The sequence below is a fragment of the Nomascus leucogenys genome, chromosome 9 (assembly GCF_006542625.1).
Source record: "Nomascus leucogenys isolate Asia chromosome 9, Asia_NLE_v1, whole genome shotgun sequence".
In the NCBI taxonomy this organism is placed as follows: domain Eukaryota; kingdom Metazoa; phylum Chordata; class Mammalia; order Primates; family Hylobatidae; genus Nomascus; species Nomascus leucogenys.
The window spans coordinates 70,198,602-70,212,077 of NC_044389.1; positions in this window are offsets into that span (position 1 = coordinate 70,198,602).

A 13,476-nucleotide genomic window follows, 5' to 3' on the forward strand; every position below is an offset into this window, starting at 1 on the left:
GGCGTGAGCCATTGCACACGGCCTGGCTATGCTATTTCTTATTCCATTCTATTAATTAAAAACTGGGTAGTTTTAACCTACAGTTGATCAAGGTTTCATTGGTTAAGGGAAAGAACACAGCATTTGGATGCAGTCGTACCTGAATCCCTTATGTGTATGTGACTTCATCTCTCTGAACATGTTTCTAAATTTGTAAAATTGAAATAATACTTACCCTACAGGATTCTTGTGAAGTTCAAACGAGTTAATAGGAAGCACATTGCTTTATCAACTATTCAACTTTATGTAAATTATAATTAACACTAATAGAATGTGAGTGATGTGAATGGTCTTGTGAATGATGGTTGTAACGTGAATGACTTTGTGAACAGCACACTAGATGTTTACAATTAAAATCATTCACAGAACACAGATTAGCTTCTAATCTGACCATTATGTGATTTTATGTATTTGTGGTTTTAAAAAACATCTTTCATTGGTAGGGTTTAAAATATTTTGTACTTGGGACATCTGTTTTTTTTAAAAAATTTTTATCTATTTATTTTGAGACTGGATTATGAGACTAGCTAATTTTTGTATTTTTGATAGAGGCAGGGTCTCCCTACCCTGGTAGAGGCTGGTCTTGAACTCCTGGGCTCAACCAATCCACCGGCCTTGGCCTCTCAAAGTGCTAGGATTACAGGTGTGAGCCACTGCACCCAGCCTGTGTGGGGCATCTTAATTACATGCTGCCTTCCCAGAAGTTGAAATAGTATTTAAAAAAAAAAAAAAAGATAAGGATAAGGGAGTCTTTTTCTTTAATTTTTTTTTAAACCCTAACTTGAACAAGAAGAATAGGGGTCTTTCATCAATGTCTTGAACACTTACTTACTATGGCCAGGCATATATCCTTCTTCTGGAGCTTCCTCACCTCTTTCAGCTTTCACATAACACATTTCATTTTATCTTCTCAATAACCTTAAGCAGTAAGTTCAATAGAAATCTCTATTATATGAATGAAGAAATAAAGAATTAAGAGAAATTAAGCAAACCACTTGAGATCATGGTATAAATGTAGAGTTGAATTTAAACCTAGGCTGTCATCACCGGCTTTTTTTTTTTTTTTAAACTGGGAGTCCCAGCCAGAGCAATTAGCCGCCTTCTTCCGTAAGGCAAAAAAGAAAAGCTAATCCAGTTCTGAACCGTTAGATAAATTCAAAAAGATCAAAACTCCTGATTTTGAATCACAACATTAATAACACTTCCCTTCCATACAATTAGGTAAATATCTAATTAGCAGGGAATAGATTGGAGCTGCTAAAATAATGCGTTCGAATTCCTACCAAGCTTTTAATGAGCTGTGTGATATTTGGTTAATTACTTAACCTCTCCTGAGGTCTCAGTTACCTCATCTGTAAAATGGATGTAATAGCAGCTTGGTTGCTGTGAAGAGTAAATGAGATATATACAAAGCACAGAGTCATTCATAAGAGTAAAAAGCACAAGAGTAAATGAGATATATAAAAGCACATCTTGCATACAAACATACTTAGTGAATGACAGCCATTACTATATGCTAATCAGTCATCAGTAAGAGGCCTGTATTTGCAAGGCTGTCTCTGTAGTATCCCAGCAGATTAGGAATGAAAGACCACCGTAACACTTAGCAATTACACAGGCCAGTGAAGAATGCTCACTTTCACTATAAAGAATACTGAGGAAAAATAAACAGAATAGATTGCCAGACCTGCCAACAGAGGTATTTCCCATAGTTTCTTGTCATCCTGAGATAGAAGACTTCACAGTTTGACTCCGAAGTCTGAATTTTAGAGCTGGAGAAATTTAGACATTAGCTTGTATGCAATGACAGTTTTTTTTTCAATAATGAATCTATGAATTCCAAGTAGTACTTCCGAAGTTGGAGTCAATCCTCTCAAACCCTACTGCTGTTTTATGAACTAAGTTTATGGAATATTCTAAATCCTTTGTTTTCATTTCAATATCTTCCTGGCATCTTCACCAGAGGTAGATTCCATCTCAAGAAACCGATTTGCCTTGCACTTGTTTATCGGATGGAGATGGCTTCTTTCCTTAAACCTCAGGAACCAACTTCCACTAGCTTCAAACTTTTCTTCTGGAGCTTCCTCACCTCTCTCAGCCTTCACAGAATTAAAGAGAGTTGGCCGGGCGCGGTGGCTCACACTTGTAATCCCAGCACTTTGGGAGGCCGAGGCGGGCGGATCACAAGGTCAGGAGATCGAGACCACAGTGAAACCCCGTCTCTACTAATAATACAAAAAAATTAGCCGGGCGAGGTGGCGGGCGCCTGTAGTCCCAGCTACTCGGAGAGGCTGAGGCAGGAGAATGGCGTGAACCCGGGAGGCGGAGCTTGCAGTGAGCCGAGATTGCGCCACTGCACTCCAGCCTGGGCGACAGAGCGAGACTCCGTCTCAAAAAAAAAAAAAAAAAAAAAAAAAAAAAAAAAAAAAAAAAAGAATTAAAGAGAGTTAGGGTATTGAACTGGATTAGGCTTTGGCTGAAGGGAGTATTGAGGCTGGTTAGATTTATCCAGACCACTAAAACTTTCTTCATGTCAACAATAAGGCTGTTTCACTTTCTTATCGTTTGTGGCTTCACTGGCATAGAACTTTTAATTTATTTCCATAATGCTTCCTTTGCATTCACAACTTGGCTAACTGTAGATGCAAGAGGCCTAGCTTTCAGCCTATCTTGCCTTTCAGCATGCCTTAAGTTTAATCATTTCTAGCTTTTGATTTAAAGTGAAACACATTTGACTCTTCTTTTCACTTGAACACTCAGAGACCACTGTAGGCTTATTAATTGGCCTAACTCGAATATTGCTGGGTTTCAGGGAACAGGAGGCCTGATTATGGGGAGCAGGTAAGAGGGTTGCAGGGAGACAATCTGTTGGTGGAGCAGTCAGAACACATGATGCTTATTGATTCAGTTTGCTGTTTTATATAGATATGTGGTTTTTGGTGTCCCAAAATAATTACAATAGTAACATCAAAGATCATTGATCACAGATCATCTTAACAGATATAATAACAATGAAAAGGTTTGAAATATTGTGAGAATTACCAAAATATGACACAGAGACATGAAGTGAGCTTTTGGGAAAATTGTGTCAATGGACTTGCTCAATGAAGGGTTACCATAAAGCTTCAATTTGTAAAAAGCACAATATCTGTGAAATGCAATAAAATGAAGTGCTGTAAAACGAGATATGCCTGTAATTTGTCGAATGTTCTATGGTTCATAATGTGGGAATCTAGGTCTCTCTGACTTTGACGTTATACTCTTGAAATGTCCCTCCCCCACCACCTTTTTTTGGCCGCTAAGATGTCCTTGGATTTGTAAAGACTAGAGAGAAAATCCAGCTTAAATGGATATTAGTTGGCTTCTTTCAGCCAAACACTCCTTTTGTCAGTAGACCTTAGAATCTGGAGAAAACAGAAAAAAAAAAACCTCAAAAAACAAACATAAAACTAGCCAACCAACCAACAAATAGAAAACCACAGAGATGATCAATAGATAAATATCCAATAAATAGTTAGGATAATGGGCAGTTTTCTTTAGGACTCCTCTGCTCCCACCTGAGTCTCTCCACACTCTAAATCACATCAATCCAACATGTAAAATGACCTGGCTGTTGCCCACTTTTTGCTTTAGTGTCCATAGCTGTGGAAGCTGCCCAAGTATTCAGGAAGAGCCACACATAGAAGAGGTCTTTTCAATGGATCTTTATTTTGAATCTAAGATATGACGAGAAAGTTCTTGAAATATGGGTTTGGATATAACTTTTGCAAATTACATGTCATATGTTTCAATGATAACTTCCTAGAAAATTAATAACTGTGATACCACTTTAAGAAAAAATTAAAACGAGAAAAATAAATAACTTTCTTTTATTTATTACAAGTGGTAATATGCTCGGAGCTCTAATGATGAGATTATCAAATAAATAACTACATTATCACATACCACTGCAATCAAGAACCACAATTTTAGTATTATCCATCTCAACATGTTTAAAAAATGTGTTGGCTGGGCACAGTGACTCATGCCTGTAATCCCAGCACTTTAGGAGGCCAAGGCAGGCAGATCACCTGAGGTCAGGAGTTCAAGACCAGCCTGGCCAACCTGGTGAAACCCCATCTCTGCTAAAAACACAAAATTAGCTGGGAGTGGTGGTGGGTGCCTATAATCCCAGCTACTTGGGAGGCTGAGGTAGGAGAATTACTTGAATCCAGGGGTGGAGGTTGCAGTGAGCTGAGACTGTGACACAGCACTCCAGCCTGGGTGAAAAGAGTGAAACTCTTAAAAAAAAAAAAAAAAAAAAAGTGTTACATACCTTTGTGTAAGCAATCTAATTTTATTTTATTTCTTATTTTATTATTATTTTTTGAGATGTAGTCTCACTCTGTTGCCCAGGTTGGAGTACAGTGGCGCGATCTCAGCTCACTGCAACCTCCACCTCCTAGGTTTGAGTGATTCTCTGGCCTCAGCCTCTGGAGTAGCTGAGATTACAGGTGGGCGCCACCATGCCCAGCTAACTTTTGTATGTATGGGGTTTTACCATGTTGGCCAGGCTGGTCTCGAATTCCTGACCTCAAGTGATCTGCCCACCTCGGCCCCCCAAAGTGCTGGGATTACAGACATGAGCCACCATGCCCGGCTAGCAATCTGATTTATAATACTAAATCATTTCATTGAAATTAGCCTAAATAATACTTATAATATACTACTAAATTATGTTAGCATACACCATGGGAGAAAAACTGAGTTTTAATAATATAGGTTGAGAACGACTAGCAGATTTAACACATGGCCATTTTGATTAAACTTTTTTTTAAATTTCGTGCTTTCCTTTAATATTATTTTAAATGAATAAACAAAATTCTAATTAGTTTAAATATGTATTTGGATATTAACGGCAGTGGGGGCCTGTCTAGAGTGGCGACTGCCATGACACTGGTTGTAGCAAGGGAGGTGTGGCTGGGGCTGTGTGCTTCATGGAGGTGGCAGGAGCTGAAACAGGCAGAAGCACCATCTCCTTTCTGAGTTGGCAGGGCTGGAGCCTTGTGCTCCCAAGTGCTGCTGTGGCTGCCCAGCCATGGCTCTGGACCTGAGCATCCCTGTGCTCTTGGGGGCCAGGAGCAGGCAGGAGCCCCCATAACTGCAGCTGCCCAGCTGCAGCTGGGGACCCAGGCATCTCTGTACTCTCAGGGGCCCAGGAACCCCCATGCTTCAGCAGACTTGGAAGTGCATGCTCCTGCTGCCTGGCCTGTCCCTGCTACTGGCACCTGCTCTGATTTCGGAGCAAAGTTGAGGCCCAGCCCCAGTGCTGTCACAACCCAGCCAGATGTATGCATGCTCGGGGCAGTGCTGACAGGCCAGCCCCCTGCCACCTTGGCCCCCTCCAGACTTCGGGCGCTGATGAGCATGGGAGAGAGGCGGAATAGGTGCTGAGGGCAGCTTGGTGCTAGCCTGTAGGTACCCCTCAGCATGAACAGCCTGGGCACTGTGGGCACTGTGGACAGCAGGTTAATGGTGGCAAGAGGCAGACAGGCTCCTGGGTGGAAAGGGGCAGGTCGCTGGTGAAACTCTACCTTCAGGCCACAGATGGCCTGAGGTCTGGGGGCTGGGTTGCCAGTTCTGTGGACCAGAGTGAGAACTTATGGTGCTTTATATGGACCCATCTATGGCCACCCATGGATCAATCAGCACACACCTCCTCCCCTCTGAAGCCCATAAAAACCCTGGATTCAGCCAGATTTGGGCAGATGTTGGGACAACCTGCCTGCTGAGAGGAGCTACCCACTGTGGGTCTCCTCTGAGCACCTCTTCACCTTGCTCACCCTCCACTTTTCTACATGCCTCCTTCTCCCTGGACGTGGGACAAGAACTCAAGACCTGCCAAATGGCAGGGCTGAAACACATCCCTTGCTCACCATGTTGCGGGCGATGAGAAGGAGGGAAGAGAGATGGAGAGAAGAGCCGTGGCCCTTCAGAGAGCCCAGAACTCGCAGCTCCCTGAGCCGGGCTGTGACTTCTTCTTTGGGGCTCTGTGATTCCTGGCATCTCCAAGCTTCTGGGTGCCACCGTGTTCCCCAGTGCCAGCTATAGAAGCTGCTTACAGTACTCCTGGTTCGGCCACAGCCTCACAGGAAGCTAGTGTTTTTAACCCAATATACAGCATTTCCTGTTGGATTAGTTCTACCAAAGCCTCCTGTTCTCTTCATTGTGCTGCTTCCTAATTTTATGTAAGGTAACAGCAACAACTGAGCAATTCTTTCTCCTGGGGAAGCAGACCATAGGGTCGAGGAACTAATAACTAATTGAATTTCTCTGGTATAATCAGAATCAATTATTCCCGTATGCACAGTGACTCCTTTCAAATTTAGACTAGACTTTCCAAGTAATAGACCAACTGTTCCTGCAGGTAAGGGTCCCCTAACTCCTGTAGGGACCTTTTTTGGTGGCTCCCCAGGAAGTAAGGAGATAGGAATTGTGCTGCAGAGGTCTACAACAGCACTGCCTGCTGTGGTGGAGGACAACTGTTGTACATTTGTAAGGGCAGTGGCTGTGCCTGGTATGACTCGGCTTGTTGACAGGCTCGAGGCAGGCCCCTCTTCCTGTTTCTTGAAAGAGGTTGTCAATCTTTGCTAATTTTAGAATGACACTGACTTGCCCAGTGATGGCTTTTTTCACAACGGGGGCATACACAAGGACTTTTCTGTTGGTAGCTCTTGCCTTTTGATTTCCTTTTCTACATTCCTTTTTTATGTGTCCAAATTGCCCACAATTAGAGCAAGAGCCTGAGAAATGGGGCATATTCTGTCTGACTCTTAATCCAGCCATAGCCTGAGCTAAAAGAGTAGCTTTATGTAAGTTACCTCCAATGCCATCGCAAGCCTTAATATATTCAGCTAAATGAGGCTTCCCTCTCAGGGGTCTAATAGCAGTTTAACACCCTGCATTAGTATTGTCGTATGCAAGAAGCTGTATTACAACATCTTGAGCTGTTTTATCAGTTATGGCTTTATACACAGCCTCTTGGAGCCAAGCAATAAAATCAATATATGATTCTTTAGGTCCTTATTGGACAGAACTGAAAGAAGGATATTTTTCCCCTGTAACATTTATCCTTTCCCATGCCTGTAAGCACACAGAGCACAGCTGAACAATGACAACATCCTCCATTACTGCTTGATTTTCTAATCGACCCCAATCAGGTCCAACTCAAATTAACTGTTCAAAGGAAACAGGCATAGGTGGTTGTGCTTGTGTATTTTCCCTTGCCTGAATTTGAGCTTCATCAGTCCACCAGGTTTTAAACCGCAAGTACTGAGATGAAGTGAGAACAGATTTTGTTAAAGTATCCCAATCATATGGTATTAATCTATTATCGAGAGAAACATTTTTTAATAAAGTTTGCACAAAAGGAGAGATTCACCCATATTGACTAATGGCTTGCTTGAATTCCTTTAAGAGCTTAAAAGGAAAGGTGGTCCAATTAGCTATATTCTGTCCTTCCTGCTGGATTATAGTTATGGGAAATTGCCATGCTTCAAGGTCTCCCTCCACTCTAGCCTTTTTAATAGAATTTTGTATAGCACCACCAATTGCTCCAGATTTTAATGTCGCAACTACAGGAGCAGTAAATTTTGTAGCTAATTCATGTTCTCGCCCATTAAGGGGAGCGAGAGGAGGTGGCCTTTCACTTAATTCAGCATCTAGAGCCAACGGGCTAGTAAAACATACTTTTTTTCAGTTTCCCTTTCTTTTCTTTAATTTCCTCCATTTCCTGTTCCTCACATTCAGAATCTGAGGATAGTTTTTTACACTCATCCTCCTCTTCCTCATCTGAATCTGCCTCATCATCTATTTGAAATGGCTCAAGAGCTGCTTTTATTAGCGCCCACATTGACCAAACCAAGACTGGAATTTTTGCTCCACCTTTATACACTTTTTAAAAACCTCCGCCAATTCTCTCCCATTCATCCAACTCCATAGTCCCTTGTTCTGGGAACTATGGGGAAAACTGCTTTACTGCATTAAAGGGTGATAAATTCTGAGTACTAACTTTCACTCCTCCTCTTTGTAATAAATGCCTGAAGAAATTTAAATAAGCAGAATATCTGCTTTTTCTTTGTCCCATTGTTACCCTGGTTCTTCCCAGTGCTCAGCTTTCCTACCGAGTTTCTTTTAGACGTCCTTGTGTGTGCTTTGATGATGCATCCTCTGCTTTCACACACTCTAGTGTTCCTTCACTGGGGTCTTTGTTGCCCCACATTGGGCCACCAGGAATGTTGGGCTGATCAGTCCCAACACGAGATCATGGGGGCAACAAAGTCTGGCGGAGTCAAAGGATTTAGAAAAAGTTTGAGAAGGAAAGTGGGACCAGAAGGCCATCATGATTGTGGAGCCTGTGAAGGCCCTGAGCTCTGGGATCCCAAGCTATTTATTGGTAATCCAACAAAGAAACACATCATGAGAATGTGGGGGTCGAAAGGGCAGGTGCATGATCTACAGCTGTGATGGTTTAGCATTTATATGGAACATCTTCTGCTACTTGAGATAAAGGGAATACAATCAATCTAGGAGCCTAGCAGGGCTAGAAGCAAGGAGCCAGCAAGGCTAGATACATTCCAGAGGATATTATGTCAGACATGCAAGCCCTGCCTCCGTTTTTTCCCCAACACTCAGCTTTTTCCCAACAAGTAGTGGAAAGTTTCAGAAAACTATGATCTATAAATTCAATGACCAATAAGGAAACACCTTATTAGAAAATTATCTAAGTTTATACTCTAAAAAAAGTAAATTTATGAATGAGATCATAAAATTGTCAAACTAGCATTGGAGTAGGTATATACAGTTACGTTTTTTTCTGCCTCATAAGTGAGACTAGAATTTAAACCTGAATATCTTTTCTAAGAATTTTGCTATGTAGAATGTCCAAACTATACAATTTTTAATCTGGGATTTGAAAGAGATTGAAATTAAACTCTGCACCCGAACTCAGTGCTGCTTCCCTCTAATTTATTTGCAGTTTTCTGTTATTTGGTGCCTCAGGTTAAACCTACTGGGAGAAAGAGGTTCTGAACGCTTCATATACTATCCACTTTTGTTTTGTTATCCTTGCTTTCCTCTTCAAGGCTACTATGGATATTCATTCTAGCTTGATTTACTTCATGTAAAAATATTCCCTTTTGTGGAGATAAAGGAGCACATAAAAGGGTATGCAGGTTTATTTGTCCTTGACTCATAACCCCAAAGAATGAGGGTGAATTTGCTTCATCCAGTTCCTTTTTCCTACTATTGAGTTTCCTTCATCATGAGTTGAAACCACTCAACACTCCTCCTTTTTTGCCACCTTTATTGTTTGCAGCCTTCCAAGTCACATTTAGCCTCTTGACTTCCCTGGAGTATTATAATGCTCCCAGAACACTTTGTCCTATGATCACTCCCATGTGAATTATAGGTCTATTTACTGTGTGTTAACCATCTACCTACCAGTGATAACCTCTGAGTTCACTGCTCTTTCATAAACAGGAAGATAAGTCCTCTGAGAACTGCCAAGTTTATTGTTATCGTGCAAAGGTAAAATAGTTACATATTGGAGACCAATGTGCAGAGAAGAGACTAGATAAGGCCAAAAATTGCTTGTTTGACTTGGCTTTTACTCAGTTGTCTTTGTCACTCATTCCTGTGGCTATATTCATGACCTTGATATCCTCAGTTCTGCACAGCATCCCAATCTCAGCTTGGAACCTCCCCCTCTCTCACAACCCACCCCTCCCCCACTAGCCTTCCAGCCCACTCACTTGAGTGCACCCACTAGAGCAACTACTTGACTGGTGCCTTCCAATCAATTAACTTCTACTTTCCACTACGGATTACCTGACTCAGTTCTTCCCTTCTCCCCTTATTCAGCTTAGAACCCATGGCCCTTCATTAGAATCATTCTCCTGATGCTTGATCCCACTATTGGACTCTCCTAGCAATGCTGTAAGCCCTAGTTAAATCCCACTCTCTTCTACTTTGTGTTTGCTCCACGAAGCTGAGCATTCCTGAAACAAAACAAAAAACAGCCTCAACCATGCTGATTGAATTCACATACACAAATATCAAAGGATCGTTCAATACTACGTGGGAGGAAATTTCCTATGATGTTTGCTTTCCCGCTGTCTAAAAGAGACTATATCACACATTGTCTTGTCTCCTCAAACTGTCTGTATTCCCTTTTCTTCCTTCACCATGAGCTGACCACTTTGTCTCCATTGGCATAAACAGAAGCAATCACAAGGAATGCCCTCATCTCCCAGCCACCAAATCAATCAAACTCTCTGTGGATGTATGTTCAGATAGCTCTTGTCCTACTTCTTGCAGCACTGCTACTATACACAGTAGTTTTTATTTGATGCAAACCCACAGTTTTCAGTTCTTTCTCCAGCTATAAATATTGATGACAGTTTACTTATGGAACCTTACAGAACTCACCAAAAGGAAGAAAAATTACTAATTTAAAACATGGAAACTGGTAGTCTCAACATGAGCAAACTTGCATGGTGGCCTGCATTGTGGCGGGGTATGGGGTTGCAAGGAGCCTAGGCCGGAGTCTCTAGGCTCAGGGCTGGCCTCTGTTGCTTGCAGTTCTTGAGTCCCTAATTCATTCCTCAAAGGGGAAGAATAAATCCTCTGAAATTTCAAATAGGAAGAAAAGTTATGTTAGAAAGATGGATCCCATGTGGCTAACAAATTTTAAACAGAGCCAAGTGGCCATTTGCTTACTAAAGGTTACCCACATACTCTGAGTTCACTGAAAACTCACACCTCTATTGAACTTTGGGATTTACAGAGCTCACCCGAACCAACCAGTAAGAGCTCAGCTGTGTCAACCAATCAGAACTAAGCTAGCTTGAATCCCTCATTTGTGCAAACAGACCTAATTAGTAATCTGGGTGGCAATTTTGGTTATAAAATCCAAACCCTCTGTTCTCTGGGGCACACTTTTGTTTTACACCAAAGGCTGTGTTTTCCTGGTTTGCAAACTGTTCACTGGAATAAAGTCTCTTTCCTCCAAATTCCTTTTCAGAGAATGTTAGTTTACAATTACTAAATAAATGGAGGGAAAAAAAAGAGAATGTGTTAGGCCATTCTTGCATTGCTATAAAGAAATACTTGAGGCTGGGCATGGTGGTTCACATGTGTAATCCCAGCACTTTGGGAGGCCAAGGAGGGCAGATCATGAGGTCAAGAGATCAAGATCATCCTGGCCAACATGGTGAAAGTCCATCTTTACTAAAAATACAAAAAATTAGCTGGGCATGGTGGCATCGGCTGAGTAGTCCCACCTACTCGGGAGGCAGAGGCAGGAGATTCACTTGAACCCAGGAGGTGGAAGTTGCAGTGAGCTGAGATCATGCCACTGCACTCCAGCCTGGTGACAGAGTGAGACTCCATCTCAAAAAAAAAAAAAAAAAAAAAAGGAATAAAAGAAAGAAATACTCGACACTGGGTAATTTATAAAGAAAAGTGTTGTGGGAAGTCAGGAACCCTGAACGGAGGGACTGGCTGGAACTGTGGCAGAGAAACATAAATTGTGAAGATTTCATGGACATTTATCAGTTCCCAAATAATACTTTTGTAATTTCTTATGCCTGTCTTACTTTAAACTCCTAATCCTGTTATCTTCGTAAGCTCAGGATGTACGTCACCTCAGGACCACTGTGATAATTGTGTTAAGTGTACAAATTGATTGTAAAACATGTGTGTTTGAACAATATGAAATCAGTGCACCTTGAAAAAGAACAGAATAACAGCGATTTTTAGGGAACAAGGGAAGACAACCATAAGGTCTGACTGCCTGCGGGGTTGGGCAAAAAGAGCAATATTTTTCTTCTTGCAGAGAGCCTATGTATGGATGTGCAAATAGGAAAGATATCACTAAATTCTTTTCCTAGCAAGGAATATTAATATTAAGACCCTGGGAAAGGAATGCATTCCTTGGGGGAGGTCTATAAATGGCTGCTCTGGGAATGTCTATCCTATACAGTTGAGATAAGGACTGAGATACGCCCTGGTCTCCTGCAGTACCCTCAGGCTTACTAGGATTGGGAAACTCCATCCTGGTAAATTTTTGGTCAGACCGGTTCTCTGCTCTCGAACCCTGTTTTCTGTTAAGATGTTTATCAAGGCAATATGTGCACCGCTGAACATAGACCATTAACAGGAGTTCTGATTTTGCCCTTGTCCTGTTTCCTTAGGAGCATGTGATCTTTGTTCTGCCTTTTGCCCTTTGAAGCATGTGATCTTTGTGACCTACTCCCTGTTCGTACACCCCCTGCCCTTTTGAAATCCTTAATAAAAACTTGCCGGTTTTGATGCTCAGGTGGGCATGACGGTCCTACCGATAATGTGATGTCACCCCCCTTGGCCCAGCTGTAAAATTCCTCTCTTTGTACTCTTTATTTCTCAGCCACCTGACACTTACGGAAAATAGAAAGAATCTATGTTGAAATATTGGGGCAGGTTCCCCCGATAGAAAAGAGGTTTAATTGGCTCACAGTTCTGCAGGCTGTGCAGGAAGCATGGTGCTGGGCAACTGCTTGGCTCCTGGTGAGGCCTGAGAAAGCTTACAATCATGGTGGAAGGCAAAGGGGAGCTGACATTTTGGCGAGAGTGGGAGCAAGAAAGAGGTGGAGGAGGTGTCATACATCTTTAAACAACCAGATCTTGCATGAACTCACTATCACAAGGACAGCACCAAGCCATGAGGGATCCACCCTCATGACCCAAACACCTCCCACCAGACCCCACCTGCAACACTGGGGAATACATTTCAACACGAGATTGGAGGAGAGAAATATCCAAACTATATCAGGGAAATAGTTGGGATTCTGAATTACTCTTACTTCTAACATACTTATCAATTCTAATAATCATATATGTCACTTTCCTATTTAAAAATTCTCATTTCTCAATGTCTTTCATCTGTCTCACCAACTGCTGCAAGATACCCTTGAAGTTGGTATATGCTTCATAAATTTTAAAAAAGTCCTTACTTCTCCTTAAATTCTGATGACATCTGTTTAACTAATTTAGGATGTGGGTAATTTGATGAGGAGATATTTTGTTTCTACCCAAGAGCAGGTTGCAGAACATGCACTCGCTACACCCGAGCAGACATGGTGTATGCATCCCTGAAGGGAGGAACCCAGGAGATCTGGCTGTCCCAGCTAATTGCGGTTTTGTTTCAGTGCCATGGAATTGGTTTTGTTTGTACAGTTGTTTGCACAGGTTCATCAAAGTAAGTTCACACTAGCCTCCCCTTAGGGAATGTGGAGTTAGAAGACTATGGTCTGAGGAGCTTCCTGTGAGAACTACTTTCTATTGCTCCCTTTCTTTGATTGTCGACTTTGTAACTCACTGCTTTTCTCCTGTCTTCTCTAGTGACGAATTTGTCAGCAG